This window comes from Micromys minutus (genome assembly GCF_963924665.1).
Source record: "Micromys minutus genome assembly, chromosome: 15".
NCBI lineage: Eukaryota > Metazoa > Chordata > Mammalia > Rodentia > Muridae > Micromys > Micromys minutus.
The window spans coordinates 55,238,195-55,264,311 of NC_137984.1; the positions used below are offsets into that span (position 1 = coordinate 55,238,195).

The 26,117-nt window shown below is 40.8% G+C and overlaps 1 protein-coding gene across 1 annotated transcript in view; it reads left to right on the plus strand.

Annotated features, from left to right (window-relative positions):
- The first annotated feature begins 18,774 nt into the window (after positions 1 to 18,774).
- Positions 18,775 to 26,117, plus strand: part of RNF13 (ring finger protein 13) — a 125,268-nt gene continuing 117,925 nt past the window's right edge. The window contains exon 1 of the mRNA XM_080929453.1: positions 18,775 to 18,912. The gene's annotated coding sequence lies outside the window, so the exon portion shown is untranslated. The remainder of the gene's footprint in view (positions 18,913 to 26,117) is intronic.

Here is a 26,117-nt window from a genome sequence, read left to right on the forward strand (position 1 = left end):
TATTGTAATCTCCTTTATGCTAGGAAAAATTTCTTCTTTGATTTTGTTGAAAATGTTTCTGGGCACTTGAGGTGGGAATCTTCTCCTTCTTGTATTCATAACGTTCGGTTTGGTCTTTTTATAGTGCCATGATTCTGGATATTTTGTTCTGGATATTATATTATTATTTTTTAAACTTTATTTTAAAAAACAAAGATAAAGGAAAAAAATTAAACATTTTTGCATAAATGTATACAAGTACAATTGTGTCAGTGCTTGGCTTTTTTTTTTCTTTTTTCTTTTTTTAAGGTTTGATACTCTACATTAAGGTCTTACTAGTTACAATGAGCAAAAAGAACATGTAAAACAGGATGTAACCCGGAATTAGTCAAGGTTTCCTTGATGTGTAAGGATTGAGCATAACTTTTTTGTTGTTTTGTTTTGTTTTCTTTTTTTCTTGAACTTCACACAGTCTGTGAGTTGTTTCTGGGGCAGTCTGAGCCTCTGGGGTTGGCATCCCACTATCAGTGACTGCATATTATGTCTGTTCCTTTGTGACTGGGTTGTCTCACTAAGGATGATATTCTCTAGATGCAACCATTTTCTTAAGAATTTGGTTAAGTCTTTGTTTCTGATGGCTGAGTAGTACTCCATTGTGTAAATGTACCACAATTTTTGTATCCATTCATCTACTGAAGGACATCTGGGTTCTTTCCAGCATCTGGCTATTATAAATAGAGCTGCTATGAACATTGTGGTGCATGTATCTTTGTTGTATATTGGAGTGTCTCTGGGGTATATGCCCAGAAGTGGAATAGCTGGATCTTCAGGTAGTACTATGTCCAACTTTCTGAGGAATCACCAGACTGATTTCCAGAGTGGTTGTATCAGTTTACAACCCCATCAACAGTGGAGAAGTGTTCCTCTTTCTCCATATCCTCGCCAGCATCTGCTGTCATCTGAGTTTTGGATCTTGGCCAATCTGACTGGTGTGAGGTGGAATCTCAGGGTTGTTTTGATTTGCATTTCCCTGATGGCTAAGGATGTCGAGCACTTCCTTAGATGTTTCTCAGCCATTCCATATTCCTCAATTGAGAACGTTTTGTTTAGCTCTGTACCCCATTTTTTAATAGGGCTGTTTGATTCTCTGGTGTCTAGCTTTTTGAGTTCTTTGTATACCTTGGATATTAGGCCTCTATCTGATGTGGAGTTGGTAAAGATCTTTTCCCATTCTGTTGGCTGCTGTTTTGTTTTCTTGACAGTGTCTTTAGCCTTACAGAAACTTTGCAATCTCATTAAGTCCCATTTGTTAATCTTTGACCTTAGAGCTTGAGCCATTGGTGTTTTGTTCAGAAAGTTTTCTCCCATGCCTATGTGTTCTAAGGTTTTCCCTACTTTCTCATCTAATAGTTTCAGTGTATCTGGTTTAATGTGGAGATCTTTAATCCACTTACACTTGAGCTTTGTACAAGGAGATAAGAAAGGGTCTATTTTCATTCTTTTGCATGCTGAGTGCCAGTTGGACCAGCACCATTTGTTGAATATGCTGTCCTTTTTCCATTGAATGTTTACAGCTCCTTTGTCAAAAACCAGGTGACCATACACATGAGGGCTTATTTCTGGATCTTCTATTCTATTCCATTGATCCACATGCCTATTTCTGTACCAGTACCATGCAGTTTTCAGCACAATTGCCTTGTAATATAGCTTCAGGTCAGGGATAGTGATTCCCGCAGATGTTTTCTTGTTGTTGAGGATGGATTTCGCTATTCTAGGTCTTTTGTTATTCCAGATGAAATTGCACATTGATCTTTCCAACTCAATGAAGAACTGGGTTGGAATTTTGATGGGAATTTCGTTGAATCTGTAGATTCCTTTTGGTAAGATGGCCATTTTTAAAATGTTGATACTTCCAATCCATGAGCATGGGAGATCTTTCTATTTTCTGAGATCTTCCTCAATTTCCTTCTTTAGAGGTTTGAAGTTCTTGTCATACAGGTCCTTCACTTGCTTAGTTAGAGTCACAACAAGGAATTTCATAGTTTTTGTGACTATTGTGAAGGGTATCTTTTTCCTAATTTCTTTCTCCACATGTTTGTCCTTTGAATATAGGAAGGCTACTGATTTGTTTGAGTTAATTTTGTATCCAGCCACTTTGCTGAACTTGTTTATCAGTTGTAGGATTTCTCTGGTGGAATTTGTGGGGTCACCTAAGTACACTATCATGTCATCTGCAAAGAGGGATGTTTTTACTTCTTACTTTCCTTTTGTATCCCCTTGATTTCCTTTTGCTGTCTAATTGCTCCAGCCAGGACTTCCAGTACTATGCTGAATAGGTCGGGGGAGAGTGGGCAGCCTGATTTTAGTGGGATTGCTTCAGGTTTTTCACCATTAAGTTTGATGTTGGCTGTTGGTTTGCTGTATATTGCTTTTATTATCTTTAGGTATAGACCTTGGATTCCTGTTCTTTCCAGGACTTTTAACATGAAGGGGTGTTGAATTTTGTCAAATGCTTTCTCAGCATCTAGTGAGATGACCATTTGATTTTATTCTTTGAGTTTGTTTATATGGTGGATTACATTGATGGATTTCCTCATATTAAACCATCCCTGCATCTTAGGGATGAAGCCTACTTGGTCATGGTGAGTGATTGTTTTGATGTGTTCTTGGATTCGGTTTGCAAGAATTATGTTGAGTATTTTTGCATCAATGTTCATAAGTGAGATTGGTCTGAAGTTCTCTTTCCTTGTAGGGTCTTTGTGTGGCTTAGGAACGAGGGTTATTGTAGCCTCAAAAAATGAGTTAGGTAGTATTCCATCTGATTCTATCTTGTGGAATAGTTTGGAGAGTATTGGTGTTATGTCCAGAATAAATGTCTGATAGAATTCTGCACTGAACCCGACTGGACCTGGGCTTTTTTTGACTTTTGATGACTTCTTCTGTTTCTTTAGGTGTTATGGGATTATTTAGATAGTTTACCTGGTCCTGGTTTAACTTTATGATCTTGTATCTGTCTAGAAATTCATCCATTTCCTCCAGATTTTCCAATTTTGTGGAGTATAAGTTTTTGTAGTAGGATCTGATGATTTCTAGAATTTCCTCAGTTTCAGTCATTTTTTCTCTACTTTCCTTTCTGATTTTGTTAATTTGTATACCCTCTCTTTGCCCTCTAGTTAGTTTGGCTAAGGGTTGATTAATCTTGTTAATTTTCTCAAAGAACCAGTTCTTGGTTTTGTTGATTCTTTAATGGTTCTTTTTGGTTCTATTTGGTCTATTTCTGCCCTAAGTTTGATTATTTCTTGTTGTCTGCTCCTCTTGGGTGTATCTGCTTCCTTTTGTTCTAGAGCTTTCAGCTGTGCTGTCAAGTTGCTGATGTATGCTCTCTCCAGTTTCTTTTTGGAAGCGCTCAGAGCTATGAGTTTTCCTCTCAGTACTGCTTTCATTGCATCCCATAGGTTTGCGTATGTTGTGTTTTCGTTTTCGTTGAATTCTAGAAAATCCTTAATTTCTTTCTTTATTTCTTCTTTGAACCTGCTATCGTTTAACAGACCGTTGTTTAGTTTCCATGTGTATGTGGGCTTTTTGTTGTCTTTGTTGTTGTTAAAGACCAGCCTTAGACCATGGTGATCTGAGAGGATGCATGGGAGTATTTCAATCTTCTTATATCGATTGAGCTCGTCCTGTGTCCAATTATGTGGTCAATTTTCGAGAAGGTAGCATGGGGTGCTGAGAAGAAGGTGTATTCTTTGGTGCTGAGAAGAAGGTGTATTTTTTACTTTAGGATGATATGTTCTGTAGATATGTATTAATTCCAGTTGGTTTGTATTTGGAGCATATATATTAAGGATTGAGAGTTCCTCTTGACAGATTTCCCCTTTTAATGAGTAAAAAGTGTCGTTATTTATCTTTTTTGATAACTTTTGGTTGGAAATTTACTTTAATCGATATTAGAATAGCCACTCCAGCTTGCTTCTTGGGGCTGTTTGCTTGGATGTTTTTTTCCCACCCTTTTACTCTGAGATAGTGTCTATATTTGCCTGTGAGATGAGTTTCCTGTATGCAGCAAAATGCTGGATTTTGTTTATGTATCCAGTCTGATAGCCTATGTCTCTTCATTGGGGATTTGAGTCCATTTATGTTAATAGATATCAATGAATAGTGGTTGCCGTTTCCTGCTATTATTTCTTTTGTTGGTTGAGTTGTGTCTGTGTCTCTTTCTTCTTTTTGTTTTCTTGCTTAGGAGTTTTCTTGTCTATACTAGGATGTAGTTCCCCTCATTATATTGGGTTTTCCACCTATAATTCGTTGTAGTGCTGGGTTTGTGGCCAGATATTGTGTAAATTTTGATTTTTCTTGAAATATCTTCATCTCTCCATCTATGGTGATTGATAGTTTTGCTGGGTATAGCAGCTTGGGCTGGCACTTGTGCTCTCTTAGGGTCTGCATGATGTCTGTCCAGGCTCTTCTAGCTTTCATAGTCTCTGTTGAGAAATCAGGTGTGATTCTGATTGGTCTGCCTTTATATGTTACTTATACCTTTTCCCCTTACTGCTTTTAGTATTCTTTCTTTGCTTTGGGCACTTGGTGTTTTGACTATTATGTGTCCGGACGAATTTCTTTTCTGGTCCAACCTATTTGGAGTTCTGAAGGCTTCTTTTATGCTTGTGGTCATCTCATTCTTAAGGGTAGGGAAGTTTTCTTCTATAATTTTGTTGAAAATATTTACTTTGCCTCTTAGTTGATATTCTTCTCCCTCTTCTATTCCTATTATCCTTAGGTTTGGTCTTCTCATTGTGTCCTGGATCTCCTGGACATTTTGGGTTTAGGAGCTCTTCTCTGGCTGTTTTGTCTATGTTTACAATATTGTCTTCGGCCCCCGAGATTCTCTCTTCCATCTCTTGTAGTCTATTGGAAATGCTTGCTTCTTTTCTATTGATTTCTTTTTTAGGTGTTCTACCTCTAGGGTAATCTCTTTTAGTGTTTTCTTTATTGCGTCAATTTCTGTTTTAATTTCCTTCTTCCATTTCTTCATCTCTTTGGTTCTGTTTTCCTCTAGTTCTTTGAGTTCTTTGAGTGTTTTTCTTGTTTCTTCTTTAAAAGCTTCTGATTCTTTTTGCTTTTCCTCCCATTCTTGTTTAAGGATCTCTGTCATTGTCTTGAGGTATGATTTTAGGTCTGTGTCTCCTTTTTCTGGAGTGTTTGGCATTCTGCTGTTTGCTGTGATGGGAGAGCTGGGTACTGGTGTTGCCAGGTTGTCTTTGTTTCCTTCGGATATGTTCTTTCGCTTTCCTCTTGCCATCTTGTTGTCAGTGATATGTTCTTGCCTTTCCCTTGTACCTGGTCTGTGTTCCTGGACCTCCACTGGTCTAGGTGGCAGATGGTCCGAGTCCTCTTCTGTGCCCCAAAGCTGCCGGGTCGAATAGAATTCCCAATGCTGGGTTCCTGGTCCCTGGATCAGGCAGGGCAGGGGTGCGCTTTCCGTGCGCCTTCGGCAGAGATCTCTCTGCTCCCTGGCTGCTCAGATCTCCTTCTCACCAGGTCTTTACCTTTGGGAACTGCTGGTCCAGGTGGCAGATGGGCCGAACCCTGTTCTGAGCCCCAAAGCCACCGGGTGGGAACAGAGTTCCCAATGCTGGGTTCTTGGTCCCTGGATCAGGGTAGGGCAGGGGCGTGCTTTCCGTGCGCACGCCTCCTGGCTGTTCGGGTCTCCTACTCACCAGGCCTTAACCTTTACCAACTCTCTGGATATTATATTAGATTAAACATTTTCTTTGACCAGTTTATCAGTTTCTTCTATCTTCTCTCCTGCGCCTGAGATACTCTCTACCATCTCTTATATTTTGTGCTGACGCATCTGCTGTTCCTGTTCACTTTCCATTCTTTCCATCTCCAGGACTCCCCCAGTTTGTGTTTTTTTTTTTTTTTTTTTTTTTTTTTTTTTTTTTTTAATTGCATCTATCCTCAGTTTCAGGTCTTGGATAGTTTTATTCATTTCCTTTACCTGTTGGATTGTATTTTCATGTATTCCTTTATGAAATTTATTAATTTACTTCTTAAGGCCTCTACCACCTTCATAAGATTGAATCTAAGGTTATTTTCTCGTGCTTCAGCTGTGCTGAAATAACCAGGGCGTGCTGTAGTAGGACAACCAGGCTCAGGTGGTGCCATGCCATAGCTGTTGTTGATTTTGTTCTTATGCTGGTCTCTAGTCATCTTGGTTTGAATTTTTTTTATTATAGGTTTAAGTGCTGATTTCTGAGATTATCTTTTTTTTTTTTTTAAAGATGTCTGCCCACTCTTGTTGTCTGTTTCCTCTCTGATCTTCTGACCTGATTGAGTAGACTGAGTGTCTGGTGATGAGTAAGTCTTCATGTCCAGTATGATGTCTTCACTGGAGATTTTGTAGCCTGTGTGACCTCTGGGGTTTGTGGTGCCAACGTTGCCTCTTGGGTCCCTAGAACTGGCATAGCCTCCAGGAAAGTAAGGGTTTGTGGGCCATATATGGAACCTAGGTGATGGGGTGCTGTTTACAGCTGTGTGTGTGCTTTAAGGGGGTTTGGCAGGCATAGGGCAGAGAGCAGGATCTTACCTGCAGTCCAGGATGCTGGGGTGGCCTCTGTGATTCTATTGTGTAGTTCCCAAGTGTGATCCACAAGTTGTAGAAGACAATTATGGTGTTACTGTGTCAAAATGCTAGACACCCATGAAAGTAAAGTTCAAATCTTCCCTTTCCTCACGGATTTTCTGTCTGACCAATGCATTATTCAAAATGAGTATTGACGTCCACCATTGTATCACTATTTTTCTACCTGCAGATCAATCAGTCATTTCTTTGACATGTTGCTATTGTAATGTTGGGTATATATATTTAGAGCTGTTACGTCATGTTAATTAACTGTTTCCCTTTTAAATGACACGCCTATTGTACTGTCTTTTGTTTCTACTTACATGCAGTGTCTTCTTTTCATTTCTGCACATTTAGTCCAGATCTGTTCTTCAGCCCTTTATTGGAAGTTAGTAATAAATGTTTTCTATTGCCATTTGTTTTGTTTTCTGCCCTATGGAATTCTTGGAGAGTAACTCTATGCACATTAAGTCCTTGCTCTTTTTTTTTTTTTTTTTGTAGAAGAAATCACAGGGGCTGGAGAGATGGCTCAGTGGTTAAGGGCACTGACTGCTCTTCCAGAGGCCCTGAGTTCAACTCCCAGCAACCACATGGTGGCTCACAACCATCTGTAATAGAATCTGATGCCCTCTTCTGGTGTGTCTGAAGTTAGTGACAGTGTACTCACATATATAAAATAAATAAATCTTAAAAAAAAAGAGAAAGAAATAACAGACTCAAGATCAAAATGGAGCTGTATCTTAAATGAAGAAACTGTTCCTACTCTCCTGTGATGTATCTGTCTTTGGGGTTTTAAAGATGCAGGGGCATGGCAGTAGGAACGACTTTGTCTTACTGTTCTATTGCTGTGAAGAAACTCCATGATGTCCTGCTTACAGTTTCATGGGGTGAGTCTGTTGTCATCATGGAGGGAATGGGGCGGTGACATGGTACTGAAGCAGCCCCTGAGACCTTTAGATCCTGATGGACAGACAGACAGGCCAAGAGAGGGAGACACTGGGCATGGATAGGCTTTTCAACTTAAAGCAAACTTCTAGCCCCACACTTCTTCCAACAAGGCCATACTTTCTAAGCTTTTCCAAACAGTTTGTCAAACTGGGGACCAAAAATTCAAATATGTGAGTGCATGGGGACCGCCCTCATTCTAACCACCACAGTCGCATCACGCTGATGTTGATGTCCTGCCAACTAATTTTGAATTCGAAATTTGTACATTTTATTTCCCTGCTTCTCAGTAGCTATTTTTTTTATTTTCCTTTTCTTTTTGTGGCATTTTGAGACAGGTTCCACAGGCTAGGAATGCTCCCACTTCAGCCTGCTCAGTGCCAGTGTTAGAGGCATGTGCCACTGCGCCTAACTTCCCTAATCCATCTTTATGTCTCTCGGCATAGAAACTGTACTTAATATTTTTGTGCTTTTATGCACGTCACTACTTCCACCACTGAAACACACACACCCTTTTTCTGCACCCCCTCAAGATTTTCACCTTCCTGAAAAGTCCTTGAAAGTTCTTTTTAGCAGAAGTCAGTGGGTGATAAATGCTGTTCCCTCCCACCCATAAAAGCCTATTTTACCAGTACTTTGAAATGATTCACTTGTTGGGCAATCACTGTAGTATTAGAAGGTGCTTCATTGAACTTAAGTTTCTTTTGTTATTGAGAAACAAGCTGTCATTTTACATAAGTACTTTATTCATTTCATTTAATAGTTTCTCTTTCTTTTATCTTGTTAAAAAATTCCTGCGTTATTTTGTATTTAGGAGGTGTCTTCCTTAGGGTTTCTATTGTTGTCATAAACACCATGCCCAAGCCACACAGGGAGGAACGGTTTATCTTGCTTATATTTACACATCATAGTTCTATCAAGGAAGGAAGAAGAGCAATTCACAGCAGGAGTCTGGAGGCAAAAGCTGGTACAGTGGTCATAGAAGAGCTTTGAGTACTGGAAGGCTCCTCATAGCTTTTCAGCTTGTGGTCTTTTTATTTTTTAAGTGTTATTTTTATTTTTTATTTATCATTTGGGATTTTCACATCATGCACCTCAATCACATTCACTTCCACGGCCTCCCATGTTTGTCCCCCACTCCTAGGACTCCCCCCATCCGAAAAAAAGAGGAGGGAAAGGAGAAAGAAGAGAAGGGAGAGGAAGAGGAGGAGAAGAGGGAGAAAGAGGATGAAGAAGACAAAGAAGAAGGAAGAGAAGACTAAAAAATGGACATAGTACTACCTGAGGGCCCAGCTATACTACTCCTGGGCATATACCCAAAATATGTTCCAACATATAACAGGACACAGGCTCCACTATGTTCATAGCAGTCTTATTTATAATAGACAGAAGCTGGAAAGAACCCAGATGTCCTTCAACAGAGGAATGGATACAAAAAATGTGGTATGTTTACACAATAAAATACTACTCAGCTACTAAAAATAATGACTTCATGAAATTCTTAGGCAAATGGATGGAATTAGAAAATATCATCCTGAGTGAGGTAACCCAGTCACAAAAGAACACCCATGGGATGTACTCACTGATGAGTGGATATTAGCTCCAAAAGCTCATAATACCCAAGATTACAATTTACAGACCACATGAAACTCAAGAAGAAACACAAAAATGTCCATGCTTTAGTACTTCTTAGAAGGAGGAACAAAATACTTACAGGGAGAAATACAGGGACAAAGAATGGAGCAGAGACGGAAGGAAAGGCCATCCAGAAACTGCCCCACCTGCCATCCATTCCAACCCAGACACTATTGCAGATGCCAAGAAGTGCATGCTGACAGGAGCCTGATTTAGCTGTCTTCTGAGAGGCTCTGCCAGAGCCTGGCAAGTTGACAAATACAGAGACAGATGTTCACAGCCAAACATTGGAATGAGCATGGGGTCCCTAATTGAGGAGTTAGAGGAAGGACTGAAGGAGCTGAAGGGGTTTGCAACCCCATAGGAAAAACAATATCAACCAACCAGACTCCTCACAGTACCCAGGGACTAAATCACCAACCAAAGACTACATGGGAACAACCCATGGCTCCAGACACATATGTGGCAGAGGATGGCCTTATCAGGTGTCAATGTGAGGAGAGGCCCTTGGTCCTGTGAAGGCTTGATGCCCCAGTGTAGGGGAATGCCAGGGTGGGGAGGAGGGAGGGAGTGGGTGGGTGAGCACCATCATAGAAGCAGGAGAAGGGGATGGGTGTTTCTGGAGGAAAACCTGGGAAAGGGGATAAAGAAAATATCCAGTAAAAGAAAGGGAAAGAAGGAGGAGAAGGAGAGGAGAAGAAGGAGAAGGAGGAGAAGAAGAAGAAACAATTTTTGTTGCCCATATACTCACTGGTGCATGCTCAAACCCCCGGTTGCCAGCCCCCTAAAGAAAACTTAGTCCTTTCCCACTCACACCCCTGCCAGAAGTCATCAGTTGTGGAGACCTACACTTCAGCATCCTTATCACACTTTTGAAGAGTTCTCTTTGGATGGCTTTCTTTTTTTATTAGACTGCTACTTTTGAGGGATGGGAGTTGGGGCAGGTGCCACAGGAGTTGTCACAGGAAGCAACAAATGTTCCTCCTTCTCTGTAGTCACTGACACCACTACAAAAGTAGTTTCCTGAGCCCCTAAATGGTTTCTGGCAAAGCACCGACCCTGAACATTCACATGGTCTCCAGCATCAGCATGAGCCAAGGACCTCCACTTGGCCTCCTATGGGAGCCCAGACTCAGGACCTCAATAAGGACCTCTGCTGAAACATGGACCATAGTATCACAGCCCTTGGTGGCAGAACAGGCCCTGGACAACAACACGGACTCTGGGAGCAGTCTGGCCCATGGATATCAACATGCTTTGGGCCAAAACACAGACTGCAGTTATATTACAGACATCAACATGGCCACCACGCTAACATGGCCCTGTGTGTCAGCACAGCCCACTTATAACAACATGGCTTCAGGCAGCAGCTCAGACTACGATCGTCCATTTGGCCTTAGGTAGTAGCATAGGTCATGGACATCAACATGGCCCCAGCTACATCAGGATAACAGACTCACACATGGTCCTTAGGGTCAGCAAGGACAACAGACATCAATATGGCCTCAGGAGTCAGTACAGGCCATTTACATCAAGCTAGCCTCAGGTGGATGTATAGGTCACTCATCCACATGGCCTCAGGCAGTGGCACAGATCACAGACAACCTCATGGCCCTTGGTGGCAGCAGGGGCTCGGTCATCAACACAGTTTCTGGCTGCAGCTCCGTCCACAGACATCCACGTGGCCCCCAAGCTTTATCACAGCCTGGGACAGCAGTATGGACCACTGATACCGTGGACTATGGGGACAGCATGGACCATGGAGGTCTTTAGAGAAGGTTCATCTAGGAAATGAACGTCTTCTAGCTGCTCAGAGCCAGCGTGATCATGTGGCTGGGCCGAGTCTGCACGAGCTTCCAGCTGCTGCGCACCACCCTGCCCACTTTCCTAGGCGATGACATGATCCTTGTCTACTGCAGCCTGCTCTCACCTGTCATAGCTGTCAACTGTCCAGTTTCAACTCTCCACGCGTGCCGCTCCCATCCTCCATTTTTCCACCTCTCCTCCATCATGTGTTCATTTGGAATACGCATTGGAAGCTGCAGTGTTGCACATTTTCTCTCTAAACAGCTTTACCCACATCAAGCAGTAATCAAGAAAATAAGCCACAGACTTACTTACAGGCCAATCTGGTTGAGACATTTTTTTCAGTTGACTTTCTATCTGGCCAAGTGACTCTAGCTTGTGTCAGGGTGACATAAAACTAACCTGCACAAAATAATTTTGCTGAAGAGACGTGCTCCATCAGAAAAACAATATTCTTAGTTTTCCTACATAATTCTAAGTTGTTTCCCTAAATTTTTACTACAAGAACATATTACATCATATAAATTTCGCCTGCCTATTTTGTATTATCATTTTGCAACAAAGATTCTGCCTTTGTTTGAATGCCCTAAATAAATAATAATTATAATTATAATAATTATATTAATGTTATAATTATAATAATTATATTTATGTTATAAATATAATTATAATAATATAATTATAAAGTGGAAATTGTGTATCAGTCATCTTAGATATTATAAATGTGAGAATTTTTTTCCTCAATTAGTGGTAGCCAGTCTGCAAAGATCCAATATTCCATAAATCTCCCTTACCTTGTAAAACTTTTATTCAAATCATTTAATATCCTCTACCTGGTAAAACATTTACTTACGTAAAGACCCCATTGCATTCCCAGAATTTGATGGCCTGGATTGGCTAGCCTCTTCCTTCATTTTCTTGCTCTGATTCATATAAGACTAGGAAATCGTTAAAGTCTGGGAGGTCAAACAGAGCAAACAGAGACTAGATACAATCACAAAGTGAGCTTCCTGTCTGGAGGCACTTATTAGCCTTGACTGGGTTCTGGAACAGCCTGTTTGCAAAAGGAAATTGCACCGATCAGCTACTTTCACTTTGTTCCTTTGTATAACAGGGATTATTTATCCTTCCTTCCTTTCTTCCTTCCTTTCTTCCTTCTTTCCTTCCTTCCTTCCTTCCTTCCTTCCTTCCTTCCTTCCTTCCTTCCTTTCACCCTTTGTTTCTAAGACATGTATGAGGCAGGAGGATCTCTGTGAGTTTTGATGGTGACCTGGTCTGCAGAGATAGTTTCAGGACAGCCAGGGCTACCCAGAGAAATCCTGTTTCAAAAAACCAAACCAAACCAAGCCAAATGAAATCAAATGTAACCAAATAAAATCAAATGAAATTAAATGAAACCAAATGAAATCAAACCACCTAAACCTATAAATAATGGAAGCAATGAATTTCCCTAGAACAGTGGCTGTACGATTTAGAACAGTGGTTGTACGATTTAGGCATTGAGCTTAAAGACTTACTTTTGTGTGATCTTTCTCAACTCCTTGAAAAAAAATTGTTGAAATTCCATTATAATATCTTTCTTTCTGTTTTAAACTTTTCACTATTTACTTCACAAAGTTCTTAATTTAAATCTTGGGCTAATTCCCTAAGGCATTTAAAACACAATGTTTGTTGGTACTTTCCAAGTTGTTCTTCTCCAAACATATATAGGTTCTTAATGAGTAATTTGATTTATCAGCTTTTTTAAAATATATATCTCAGTGGGGAAAGAAATCACTTGCATTCTTCTGAGTATTAGGTGAGGATTACTTCCATCCTGTCTTACACAAATCCTTCGGTATTAGTTCATGCTGTGGTTGCTTTTGGAGAGTCTACCGAGGTTGAGCTACCTGCCAACAGGTTATACTTCTGTCCAGTGAGCCGGCAGAATTCCTCCAGGCACACTGGTCTTCTTTTCCAGTTCTACTTGTCAGGGTTTGCACAGGTGGCACAACCTGCCACCCACCAAGCTTTGATGACACATAGTAAAGGGGACACACATTCAGGGAGGAGAGGCCCCTCTGACCTGTCAGCACGCACACACAAGTTGCTGAATGAAGCAAGTATCTGGATCAGGCTGTAGCAGAGTGGGTCCTTCCTCCTTTTCTAGGCCAGACCCTGCCACCCATACAGCAAAGAGCTTCGGAGCATAACGTGATGGGTGTAACCTTCCTCTTTATGCTTCCTGTCCTAAACGTTTGAAACGCTTCTTCCTTCATAATAGGAACACCTGAAACAATGTTTGTGTCTTTTAACCCAAACTGTTTACAGTTTTTGCAGTTTGGTTAAATATTCTTTTAATCTGCTTGCAGAGAAACCATATTGGGGGGAAGTGTTTGTGGGTTGGAGAAGGCGTCTGAAGGTGGAAGAAAGCGTTTGCTTGAGGCTGGGAATGCAAGTTCTGAAGGATGGAGGATCTGAAAAAGAAACTTAGACGGCAAGAGGAAAGGGATTTATCCATTTTTAAACTTAAAAAGATTTGTGTAAGTCTCAAGGCATCCACTCAAATCTACCTCCCACAAGTCAAACCAGTCGCCTTAATAAACATTATTTAATTCTTAATTAATAAAACAACGCTAACTACTTAAGCCAGTTTCTTTTTAGGAGACAAGCTGTCACTGCCTATCCCAGATATATAGTTAACATGGTGTCTTTTCCTTCATAGTTCAACTTCCTTCAGCAGGTGAAATTAATAATTCCCAACTTTCCCCCCTGCATTTTTTTAATGCAACAGTGACTTTCCACTTAAAGAGTTCCTTCCAGGATGAAGATTCCATCAACATCCCTGCCTCTTTTCTAGGCCTAAAATGACAGACCACCAATAGGGTCAAACTGTTAACATGTGCATCATCCCATCTCCTATTTCTATCCCCGCAGTGACTATTCCACAGCTCTGTTACTACGAGGAAGGGAAGTCGAGGTCAGTCATCAAGGTGATGGAGATGAAGATCCCGATTCTACTGATGGAGCAGAGAAGGCCCCATATGTTCTTAGTCATCTGCAACTGGCTGACCAGTAGATACCCACTCTGCACGCAGCATCTAAAGAGATAACCAGAGTCTGGTATACTCTGGACTGAGTTCTAACCCATGATTCAGCCACATTTTCTTAGAGGAGATGGCCTTCTTAGCCAGATTAGTTTGTAGAGGCTTTGCACAGAGCTGCTTTGGCTAAAAGGTTTGTTGCAGCCTTGATATTGGGAATCGCAGCCTTAATAAGTGTGATTTCTAGTTTGGCTTTATCCACTATATCCTTAGTTAAAGAAATTCATACAACACATCATGTAGATCAGTCATCCAAAAAATGTATCAATAGCATTCATGATCCAGGAAAATATTGACAGAGGACTTTAGGAGATACTTGGTGCTTTAGAAGAAGCAGTCCTATTTATGGAAAATCAAATTCAAAATATTAAGATCAAGATCTCAGCGCAATCCGCTGTTTCATTGGGTCTGTGTAACCCCCGTGGAATATAATACCTCTCAACATGACTGGTCTAAAATTCAGTCTCATTTAAAGGGGCTTTGGAACAATTCTAAGTTGGCCTTGGATATGGATTCCCTACATCATAAGATTATAAATACTAATAATTCTAGAGTGAGATCCACGTCTACTAAGGAAGTGTCTGTAGCCTCTGCCTTTGCTGTGCTTGAGTTCACTTCATCTACCTGAACAACCTTCCTGAGACATGGAGAGATTGCAGTATGTTTATTCTTCCTACTTTTGTTTTTCCTTCCAGTCTGCATCAAGCAAGTCAAGTGCTTAGTAACCACATTCACCATAAACATTCACACCCTTCAATTAAAGTTGTATTACAGAGAAACAGTGATAAAAACTATATGGTATTGGTACAGAGACAGGAAGGTAGATCAGTGGAATAGAATTGAAGACCCAGAAATGAACCCACACACCTATGCTCACTTGATATTTGGCAAAGGAGCTAAAATCATACAGTGGAAAAAAGATAGCATGTTCAACAAATGATGCCGATTCAACTGGCAGTGAGCATGCAGAAGAACGGAAACCCACCCATTCTTATCTCCTTGTACAAAGCTCAAGTCCAACCCTAACCTCCATATAAAACCAGATACACTCAAACTAATAGAAGAGAAAGTGGGGAAGAACCTCGAACACATGGGCACAGGGGAAATTTTCCTGAACAAAACATCAATGGCTTATGCTCTAAGATCGAGAACAGACAAATGAGAGCTCATAAAATTGCAAAGCTTCTATAAGAAAAAGGACACTGTCATTAGTACAAAACCGAAACCAATAGATTGGAAAAAGATTTTTGCCAATCCTACATTCAATAAAGGGCTAATATCCAATATATACAAAGAACTCAAGAAGTTAGACTCCAGAGAATCAAATAACCCTATTAAAAATGGGGTACAGAGATAGACAAAGAATTCTCAACTGAGTAATACTGAATGGCTGAGAAGCACCTAAAGAAATGTTCAACATTTTTAGTTATCAGAGAAATGCAAATCAAAACAACCCAGAGATTCCACCTCACACCAGTCAGAATGGCTAAATTCAAACACTCAGGTGACAGCAGATGCTGGTGAGAATGTGGAGAAAGAGGAACACTCCCTCACTATTGGTGGGGTTGTAAGCTGGTACAATCACTCTGGAAATCAGTCTGGTGGTTCCTATGAAAATTGGACATAGTACTACCTGAGGACCCAGCTATACCATCCCTGGGCATATACTCAAAAGATATTTCAACATATAACAAGAACACATGCTCCACTATGTTTATAGCAGCCTTATTTATAATAGCCAGAAGCTGGAAAGAACCCAGATGTCCTTCAACAGTGAAATAGATACAGAAAATGTGGTACATTTATACAACGTAGTACTACTCAGATATTAAAAACAATGACTTCATGAAATTCTTAGGCAAATGGATGGAACTAGAAACTATCATCCTGAGTGAGGGAACCCAGTCACAGAAAAACACCCATGGCATGCACTCACTGATAAGTGGATATTAGCCCAAAAGCTTGGATTACCCAAGATACAATTCACAGAGCACATGAAGCTCAAGAAGAAGTATGACCAAAGTATGGATGCTTCAGTCCTTCTTAGAAGGGGGAACAAAAATATTCACAAGGAAATACAGAGACAAAATTTGGAGCAGAGACTGAAGGAAAGGCCATCCAGAGACTGCCCCACCTGGGGATCCAGCCCATACACAGCCACCAAACCCAGACAATATTGCTGATGCCAAGAAGTGCATGCTGACAGGAGCCTGATATGGCTGTCTCCTGAGAGGCTCTGCCAGAGATTGACAAATACAGAGGCAGATGCTCACAGACAACCATTGGACTGAGAACTGGGTCCCCTATGGAGGAGTTAGAGAAAGGATTGAAGGAGCTGAAGGGGTGTGTAACCCCATAAGAACAACAATACCAACCAACCAGAGCTCCCAGGGACTAAACCACTATCCAAATAGTACACGTAGACAGAGCAATGGCTCCAGCTGCACATGTAGCAGAGGATGGGCTTGTTGGACATCAGTGGGAGAAGGTCCTGCGAAGGCTTGATGCAGCAGTGTATGGGAATGTCGGGCAGGGAGGCAGGTAAGGGTGGGTGGGTGGGGGAACACCCTCATAGAAGCAGGGGGAGGGGATGGGATAGGGTTTATGAAGGAGAAACTGGGAAAGGGTTTGAAATGTAGTTAAAATATATCCAATAAATAATTAAAAAAACAAATAAAAGAAAACAACAAGAACAACAACAAAAATACCAGAAGGGGGGAGATGCTGAATCCTGGGGGGAAAAAGTGATCTGTTCCTGCCCCTGGGCCAGGGTCCTTTGTGAACCTCTCCTGTTGATGGCTGCTCTGGGCTTAAGGTTTGTTCGTATAATAATGTACATATTTCACATTTCTCTGAGGAATGTCCTCACTGTTAACATTAATAATGTCCCCACGATAATCTGACAGCAAGAGTCCAGGAGTGGAAGGTGTGGCTGATGTCTCAGTAAAAGGCAAATGCTGGGACCTCAGGACAGCCCTTAAGGCTATGGAAGAACGCTCTAGATTGAGTTCAAAATATACCATTTCTTAACTATGCAAAATATTCATATAATTCATAATATGGATGATGAGGGCTTCATGAATCTAAAGGAACAGAGGAGCACCATGAGGCAGGTCGTCAGAAAGATACAAAGGCAGGCGGATTCCTGTGCTCATTCTCAGCTTAGGACAGAGGGAGGGTAGGCCCAGTTGTGGTAGAAATAGTAATTTCAGGGCAGGGTCTCATCCAACTAGTTTATCATCTGTGTTTATAAGAGGTAGACATATCTATGAATTCTTTTGTAATGTTAGGAAAAAGAAATGCATGCTTGCTGTTCTCTTAAGAGTGTTTATTTAAGGAATTAACAACTGTTTTTGCTTTGTCTTTTTAAAAAACTTTTTTTTTATATCATGGAAGAAATCTGATTTAATATAGAAACCCATTTTGAGAGAATTTAATTAAAATGCATCAAACGATGTACCTGTTGCAAGGCTATATACAGTAGGTACTCTAGCCCTCAACAATATTCCCAATCTTGACTTTTATGACTTTTGCCAAATCAGAGCTATGTAGTTGTGAATGTCTTCTTTCCAATACATGAAAAAATGCACTAAGTATACAATTGTGGGCTGCACAGCTGGAAATGTTTCTGATGGTCTTTATTCTTCAAATTTGATTCTTTTTTTCTTTCCACCCTTCTCGTAACTCACAGTCCAGCGTTTGCTGGGCATCTGCCCTGCCAGTGAACTCAATCTTCAATCCCTTCCATTTGCTTTTTTAAGTTGCTTGTGTGGTATTTAGAGTAGGTTCTAGTTAAGAAAAAAAAGAACAGGAAATCTTTCTATTCCGGTTCCCCACCTAAGGGCTCCTGAAGTAAACGAGGCTATAAACTACGCATATATCTGTTATAACCCCTCCAACCCCAGATCCAAACGTAAATTAAATATTTGATGCCAGTATGGGCCTCAGAGATGCCTTATTATTTCAGGCTACAGTAGGACCAGTAGGGCATGTCAGAATCTTTGCCTCAAACCGCATTAAAAACAAACAGCAGTAGTTTAGGAGCTGTTAATGTCGATGGTGCAATAGGTCATTTAAATCCAAGAACTGCCTTTTCAGAGTAGGGGTTGAAAAAGTATGAGGGGAACCAAAGGGATGAGAATTTTCGTTCCTCATAAGGTGACAAGGTTTTTGAAAGGCTGTTTTGAGGACTGAATCGCGTGGTTGGACTTTGGCTTGTCAAGCAGTGGGCTGATCAGCCTGGCTCCCTGCCAGGCCTCGTGGTTCGTGCCTAAACCTCGGGCTTCTAGCTCTAACCCGACCTGGATTCCAGCGCAAGGCGTAGCCCGGCGTTCCCCGCCCTCAGAGGCCCGATCGCCGGAGGAGTGCAAGACACTCCGAGGCTCTTTGGCCTCAGATCGGTTCGGACCACTCAGACACACAGCCTCCAGTAGGGCCTAGCTCTGCAAGCCAATCATCTGTCGACCAGGCTTCTCCACCGCACCCAGGGCTTCCAAAAGCCGTCCCTCCCTCATCTTCCCGTTCCTAATAGGGATGATGGATCACGCGGTTCAGAACGACATTCCAAAACTAGGTAGTTCTCCCAACCCAGCAAAGACAGGCTGCGCGACTCTGCGAAAGGGGCGGGGACGTGACGGGCAACGTCACCGCCCAATAATTTCTCTTTACTGCCGAGTGTGGGCCAATGAGGCGTGGGAGGCGGGACTTCCGCTTGCCGGCTGTTGTGGTCCCTTCACCGACTTGCTTGGGTAGGGGCTCAGTGCGGATTCTCAGTCATGAAGTCCGGGTAGCGACTTCTCTTGCGTGGCCGTGAGCCTAGGTTCCGGGATCGAACTTCAGGTAAGAGCCAGTGTGACTCCGCAGCGGTAGGCGGGGGTTGTGGGGCCTGGCCGGGAGAACACACCCACTCCGGCCTGGGTGCGGTGGCCCGCGATGGGGATCGTAGGGCTCCTAGGCTACGTGCTGTGACAGCATAGGCCCGTGCCTGAGACTAGTCCTTAGCACCCCATCCCGCCGGCTCGTAGGTCTGAAGTTGTCGGGCTATAGATTTTGCTTTCCACAGTCCCTTCCAGAGGTGCCCGTGGCCTGGAAAGATACTTGGAAGACTTCTCTTGGTCCAGGACTTGCCTGGGGCTGTTTTGTCTTTAAAAAAAGAAGAAAAAATATCTCACCGCTCGCTTCCTTCCTTTCTCACCCACTCCCCTTCCCTTCCGTAAAAGCTAAGCTTGCAGACTTTGACGTGACCTTGCTAGGGCCACACACTCCCTTTTTTTCCCTCCACCCAATCTTGGAAGTTCGAACTTCTATTGAATTGATCTGTCCCTAAGAGGCTATAACTTTGGTAGCCTCTGCTGTATGTTCTCTGCTTGCTTACGGTCAATTGCCCTATTTTCTTCTAATCTGGCAGTAGTTAATTTCCATAACTCCCATTTTATCCTCAGTTTCAGCACCGTGGGCAGCTGCTAAGGGCTGTTGTCTGCCCCAAACCTGCCTGGGTGATTCTGCTTGCTGCTGGTGATGCAGCAGTTCCAGTGGAAACTGCGTTCCTTTTGGCAGTGCCGAGAAAAGAGAAGGGCAGCTGCACTTTCTCATACAGTAAAGTGGCCGTGCCTCCCAAGAGCCAGGAGAGACAGGCAATCTAAAGATTTAGGGAAGAGCTTTTGAGAGTTTAATTGGCCACAAGGTCATTATTTATTTATTTGAGACAGGGTCCTTATGTGTAGCCTAGACTGGCCTCAAACTTGCCATTCATTTACCTCAGCTTACCCACTACTGGACTTAAGGGGCTATCAAGCCTTGTTTAAAGACAACTCCATTTCACAGGAACGCAGTTGTCTGTGGTAGTTAAATAGGAGTTGAGTGTGGAGGACCACAGGGATTCATTAATAGATTTTTTTTTTTTTTTTTTTTTTTGTAATTTATGGCGAAAGAGGCAATTTTCAGTTACCGAATTTTTTTTAATTTTTTTTTTTTTTATTGTGGATCAAGAGGAAGATGTAAAGCGTTTTGTCGTAGATTCAGGAAAAAAAATGTGTCCAAAGAGTTTCAAATTTGGGAATCAGACTAGACTTAACCCTTCAATGTTCAGTGATATCAGTATGGCCAGTGAGCTGGCTTGGTGAGGAGTGTAGCTAGCTGTGCAGTCCTGGTGACCTGGATTAGATTTCCAGAACCCACGGAGATGTGGAAAGGGAGAACTGACTCCATAAGCTGTCCTTTGCTCTCTACATGAGCCTTATGGCTATATGTCTTACCTCCCAAGTCACACACACAATAAGTAAAAACAAAAAACAAAAAAAAAAACGTGAAGAAATGGGAAAGTTGTGAAGATTAATGAGCTAAGCTACAATACGTCTGTGTCACAGTTAAGCTTTGTTGAACTGATTATATAGAACTGCAGTCTCTATAGGGAGTTTTAGTCATATCTTAGTATGTGTATGTTTTTCTCTGCCTTACTTGAAGTCAACATGATGTCCTCATGTGCAGTGTTAAATAATGTGTGTAAAAACCATATTTAGGCAAATTGAATATGGGAGGGTTTGGAGGTAACTACTCATTTATCCTTGTTATTTCTGTAAGAATTTTGGAGGAGCTTACCTTGTTACTGGTGTTTAGCTTACTTCCTTTGATATTTCTGCATCTGAGAAGAGCAGAGTTTATATCAGCTTTGGACACTAATTTCAGCAAATGGAGGGTAGAGTAGGTGTTTGCCTCTTGGGGTAGGGTTATACAGTTGATCAAGACACTTTATGTTTTATAGTTTTTACTAAGACTATGTATTAACTGGCTTGATAAAATATGATATAATTATATCATGTTAGCATTAGCTAAAAATAGTTGACTTTTAAAATAAAACTTATAACTTTGGGCATTTTAAAATTAGGAATTCATAATGTATAGCTGAAAGCAAAATGAGTAAGTCAAGTGGTGACTTCCACTGCTTGACTTGTTATTACTGTCCAGTGCCAAATACTGTGGCTTCCTGTGACATAAAAAGGGGAAGGCAGTTAATTACATTTCTCAGGAGAAACAGGATAGATAAACATGGGAGCCCCCTCCATTATCCCCCGATCAGCCCCCCTCTGTCCCCCACTCCCCCCTCTCCCTCACCATGGATATTCTCTGTATTTACATTTCAGGTGTTATCCCCATTCCACCAATCCCATCCTCCCTCCCTCTCCCATTGCCTCCAGGAAGGTGCTCCCTCTCCCAGCCTCCCTATCCCACCTCAGCACCTTGGTGTTTCCCTACACTGGGAAAATGAGACTTCGATATCAAAGTCCTCTCCTCTCCTTGATGCCAGAGAATGCTCTCCTCTGCTGCAGATGTATCTGGAGCCATGGGTGTCTCCATAAGAACTCATTGGTTGGTGTTTTAGTCTCTGGGAGCTGTGGTGGGTTTGGATTGTTAATAATTTTGTTCTTTCCATGGGGTTGCAGACCCTTTCAGCTCCTTCAGTCCTTTCTCTTGATCCTTCATTGGGATCCCCGTGTTCAGTCTGATAGTTAGCTGCAAGCATCCTCCTCTGTGTCAGTATGGTTCTGGCAAAGCCCCTGAGGAGGCATCCATAGCAGGCTCCTGCCAGTAATCACTACTTGGCGTCAGCAAATAGTGCTTGGGTTTAGTGGGTGTATATGGGATGGATCCCCAGGTGAGGCAGTCTCTGGGTGATCTTTTCTCCAATTCCTGCTTCTCTATTTGTTTATTTTCTCCCATGAGTGTTTTGTTCTCCCTTTTAAGAAGGACTAAGGCATCCACCTTACCAGTGAGTGTTCTTTTGTGATTGGGTTACCTCACTCAGGTATGATAGTAGCTTCATGTTCCATCCATTTGCCTAGGATTTTCATGTTTCTAATAGCTGAGTAGTACTTTATTGTGTAAATGTATCACAATTTCTGTATCCATTCCTCTGTTGAAGGACATCTGGGTTCTTTCCAGCTTCTGGCTATTATAAATTAGGCTGCGACAAACATAGTGAAGCCTATGTCCTTGTTATATGTTGGAGAACCTTTTGGGTATATGCCCAGGAATGGTATAGCTGGGTCCTCAGGTAGTACTATGTCCAATTTTCATAGGAACCACCAGACTGATTTCCAGAGTGATTGTACCAGCTTACAACCCCACCAATAGTGAGGGAGTGTTCCTCTTTCTCCACATTCTCACCAGCATCTGCTGTCACCTGAGTGTTTGAATTTAGCCATTCTGATTGGTGTGAGGTGGAATCTCTGGGTTGTTTTGATTTACATTTCCCTGATGACTAGGGACGTTGAGCATTTCTTTAGGTGCTTCTCAGCCATTTGTGTTCCTCAGTTGAGAATTCTTTGTTAGCTCTCTCTGTACCCCATTTTAAAATAGGATTATTTGACTCTCTGGAGTCTAACTTCTTGAGTTCTTTATATATATTGGATAAGATCTTTATCAGATGTAGAATTGGTAAAGATTTTTTCCCCAATCTGTTGGTTTCTGTTTTGTCCTTTTTGACAGTGTCCTTGGCCTTACAGAAAGAAGCTTTGCAATTTTATGAGGTCTCATTTGTTGATTCTTGCTCTTAAAGCATAAGCCATTGGTATTTTGTTGAGGAAATTTCTTCTGTGCCTATGTGTTCTAAGCTCTTTCCCACTTTCTGTTCTATTAGATTCAGTGTATCTGGTGGAATGTGGAGATCTTTGATCCACTTGGACTTGAGCTTTGTACATGGAGATAAGAAAGGATCTATTTTCATTCTTCTGCATGCTGACTGCCAGTTGAACCAGCACCATTTGTTGAAGATGCTGTCCTTTTTGCATTGAATGTTTTTAGCTCCTTTGTCAAAGATCAAGTGATTATAGGTGTGTGGGGTCATTTCTGGGTCTTCAATTCTATTCCATTGATCTACCTGCCTGTCTCTGTACCAATACCATGCAGTTTTTATCCCAATTGATCTGTAATACAGCCTGGGGTCAGGGCTGGTGATTCCCTCTGAAGTTCTTTTATGGTTGAGAGTAGTTTTTGATATCCTTGGTTTCTTGTTATTACAAACAAATTTGCAGATTTGCTCTTTCTAACTCTATGAAGAATTGAGTTGGAATTTTGATAGGGATTGCATTGAATTTGTGATTGCATTATGCAAGATGGCCATTTTTACTATGTTGGTTCTTCCAATCCATGGGCATGGGAGATCTTTCCACCTTCTAAAGTCTTCTTAAATTTCCTTCTTCAGAGATTTGAAATTCTTGTCATACAAATCCTTCACTTACTTTGTTAGGGTCACATCAAGGAATTGTATAGTCTTTCTGACTATTGCAAAGGGTGTCGATTCTCTAATTTTTTTTTCTCAGCCTACTCCATTGAATAGACGAAGGCTTCTGATTTGTTCAAGTTAATTTTATATCCAATCACATTGCTGAAATTGTTTATCAGCTGTAGAAGTTCTAGGGTGGAATTTTTGGGGTCATTTAAGTATACTATCATATCATCTGCAAATAGTGATATTTTGACTTCTTCCTTTCTAATTTGTATCCTTTTGACCTCTATTTGCTGTCTGATTGCGCTGGCTAGGACTTTCAGTACTATATTGAATAGATAAGGGGAGAGTAGGCAGCCCTGTCTAGTCCCTGATGTTAATGGGATCACTTCAAGTTTCTCTTCATTTATTTTGATGTTGGGTACAGGTTTGCTATATATTTCTATTACTATGTTTAAGTATGGACCTTGGATTCCTACTCTTTCCAAGACTTTTAACATGAAGGGGTATTGAATTTTGTCAAATGCATCCTCAGCATCTAGTAAGATGATCATGTGTTTTTTTCTCTTTGAGTTTATTTTTTATGGTGGATTATGTTGATGGATTTCTGTGTATTGAACCATCCCTGCAGCTCAGGGATGAAGCCTACGTGATCATAGTAAATGATTGTTTTGATGTGCTCTTGGGTTCGGTTTTAAAATTTTTATTGAGTATTTTTTCAACAGTTTCTGTTGTTATGTCTCCACTTTCATGTCTGATTTTGTTAATTTTAATACCTTCTCTGTGCACTCTAGTTAGTCTGACTAAGGGTTTATATATCTTGTTCGTCTTTTTCAAAGCACTGGCTCCTGGTTTTGTTGATTCTTTGTATAGTTCTTTTTTTTTCTATTTGTTTGATTTCAACTCTGAGTTCATTTTCTTTTGTCTACTTCTCTTGAGTGTATCTGCTTCTTTTTGTTCTAGAGCTTTCAGGTGTGCTGTTAAGCTGTTAGTGTATGCTCTCTCCAGCTTCTTTTTGGAGGCACTCAGAGCTTAGCACTCTCTCATTGTGTCCCATAAATTTAGGTATATTGTTCCTTCATTTTCATTCAATTCTAAAAAGTCTGATTTCTTTCTTTATTTTTTTCCTTGACCAAGCTGTCATTGAGTAGAGCTTCCATGTGTATGTGGGGCATTTTCTTATTTTTGTTGTGACTTAAGACCAGCCTTAGTCCATGGTGATCTGATAGGATGCATGGGAGTATTTCATTGTTCTTGTATCTGTTGAGGCCTGTTTTGTTATCGACTATATGGTCAATTTTGGAGAAGGTGCTGTGAGGTGCTGAGAAGAAGGTGTATTCTTTTGTTTTAGGATGAAATATTCCATAGATATCTGTTAAATCCATTTGGTTTGTAACTTCTGTTAGTTTCACTGTGTCTCTGTTCAGTTTCTGCTACCATGATCTGTCCATTGATGAAAATGGGGTGTTAACATCTCCCACTATTATTGTGTGTGGTACAATATATGCTTTGAGCTTTGGTAGAGTTTCTTTTATGAATGTTGGTGCCCTTGTATTTGGAACATAGATGTTCAGGATTGAGAGTTCATCTTGATAGATTTTTCTTTTGATGAGTAAGAAGTGTGCTTCCTTATCTTTTTTGATGACTTTTGGTTGAAAGTCTATTTTATTCAATACTAGGATGGCTATTCCATCTTGTTTCTTCGGACCATTTTCTTGGAAAGTTCTTTCCCAATCTTTTACTCTGAGGTAATGCCTGTCTTTGGTGCTGAGATGAGTTCACTGTATGCAGCAAAATGCTGGGTCTTCTTTATGTATTCAGTCTAATGTTTATGTCTTTTTATTGGGGAATTGAGCCCATTGATGTTAAGAAATATTAAGGAATAATGATTGTTGTTTCCTTTTGTTTTTGTTGTTAGAGGTAGAATTATGTTTGTGTGCCTTTCTTCTTTTGGTTTTTTTTACAAGAGAATTATTATTATTATTATTATTATTATTATTATTATTATTATTATTTATTTATTTATTTTTTGCTTTTCCCAGGGTGTAGTTTCCCTCTTTGAGTTGGAGTTTTTCATCTGTTATCCTTTGTAGGGCTGGATTTATGGACAGATACTATTTAAATTTGGTCTTGTCCTGGAATATCTTGGTTTCTCCATCTATAGTAACCTGGGCTGACATTTGTGTTCTCTTAGGGTCTTTAAGACGATTGTCCAGGATCTTCTAGGTTTCATAGTCTCTGTCGAGAAACCGGGTGTAATTCTGATAGTTCTGCCTTTATATGTTACTTGTCCTTTTCCCTTACTACTTTTAGTAAACTTTCTTTGTTTTGAACATTTGGTGTTTTGACTATTATGTGATTGGAGGGATTTTTTTTCTGGTTCAATCTATTTGGAGTTCTGTAGGTTTCTTTTATGTTCATGGTTATCTCTTTCTTTAGGTTAGGGAAGTTTTCTTCTATAATTTTGTTGAAGATGTTTACTGGGCCTTTCAGTTGGGAGTCTTCGCTTTCTTTAACACCTATTATCCTTAAGTTTGGTCTCCTCATAGTGTCCTGGATGTTTTGTGTTAGGAGCTTTTTAATTTTTACATTTCCTCTGACTGTTGTATCAATGCTCTCTATGTTATCTTCTGCCTCTGAGATTCACTCTTCCATCTCTTGTATTCTGTTGGTGATGCTTGTCTCTGACTTCTGACCTTTTTCCTAGGTTTTCTATCTCCAGGATTGTCTCTCTTTGTGTTTTCTTTATTGTTTCTATTTCTGTTTTTAGATCCTAAATGGTTTTGTTCAATTTCTTTATCTGTTTTGTCTGTGTTTTTCT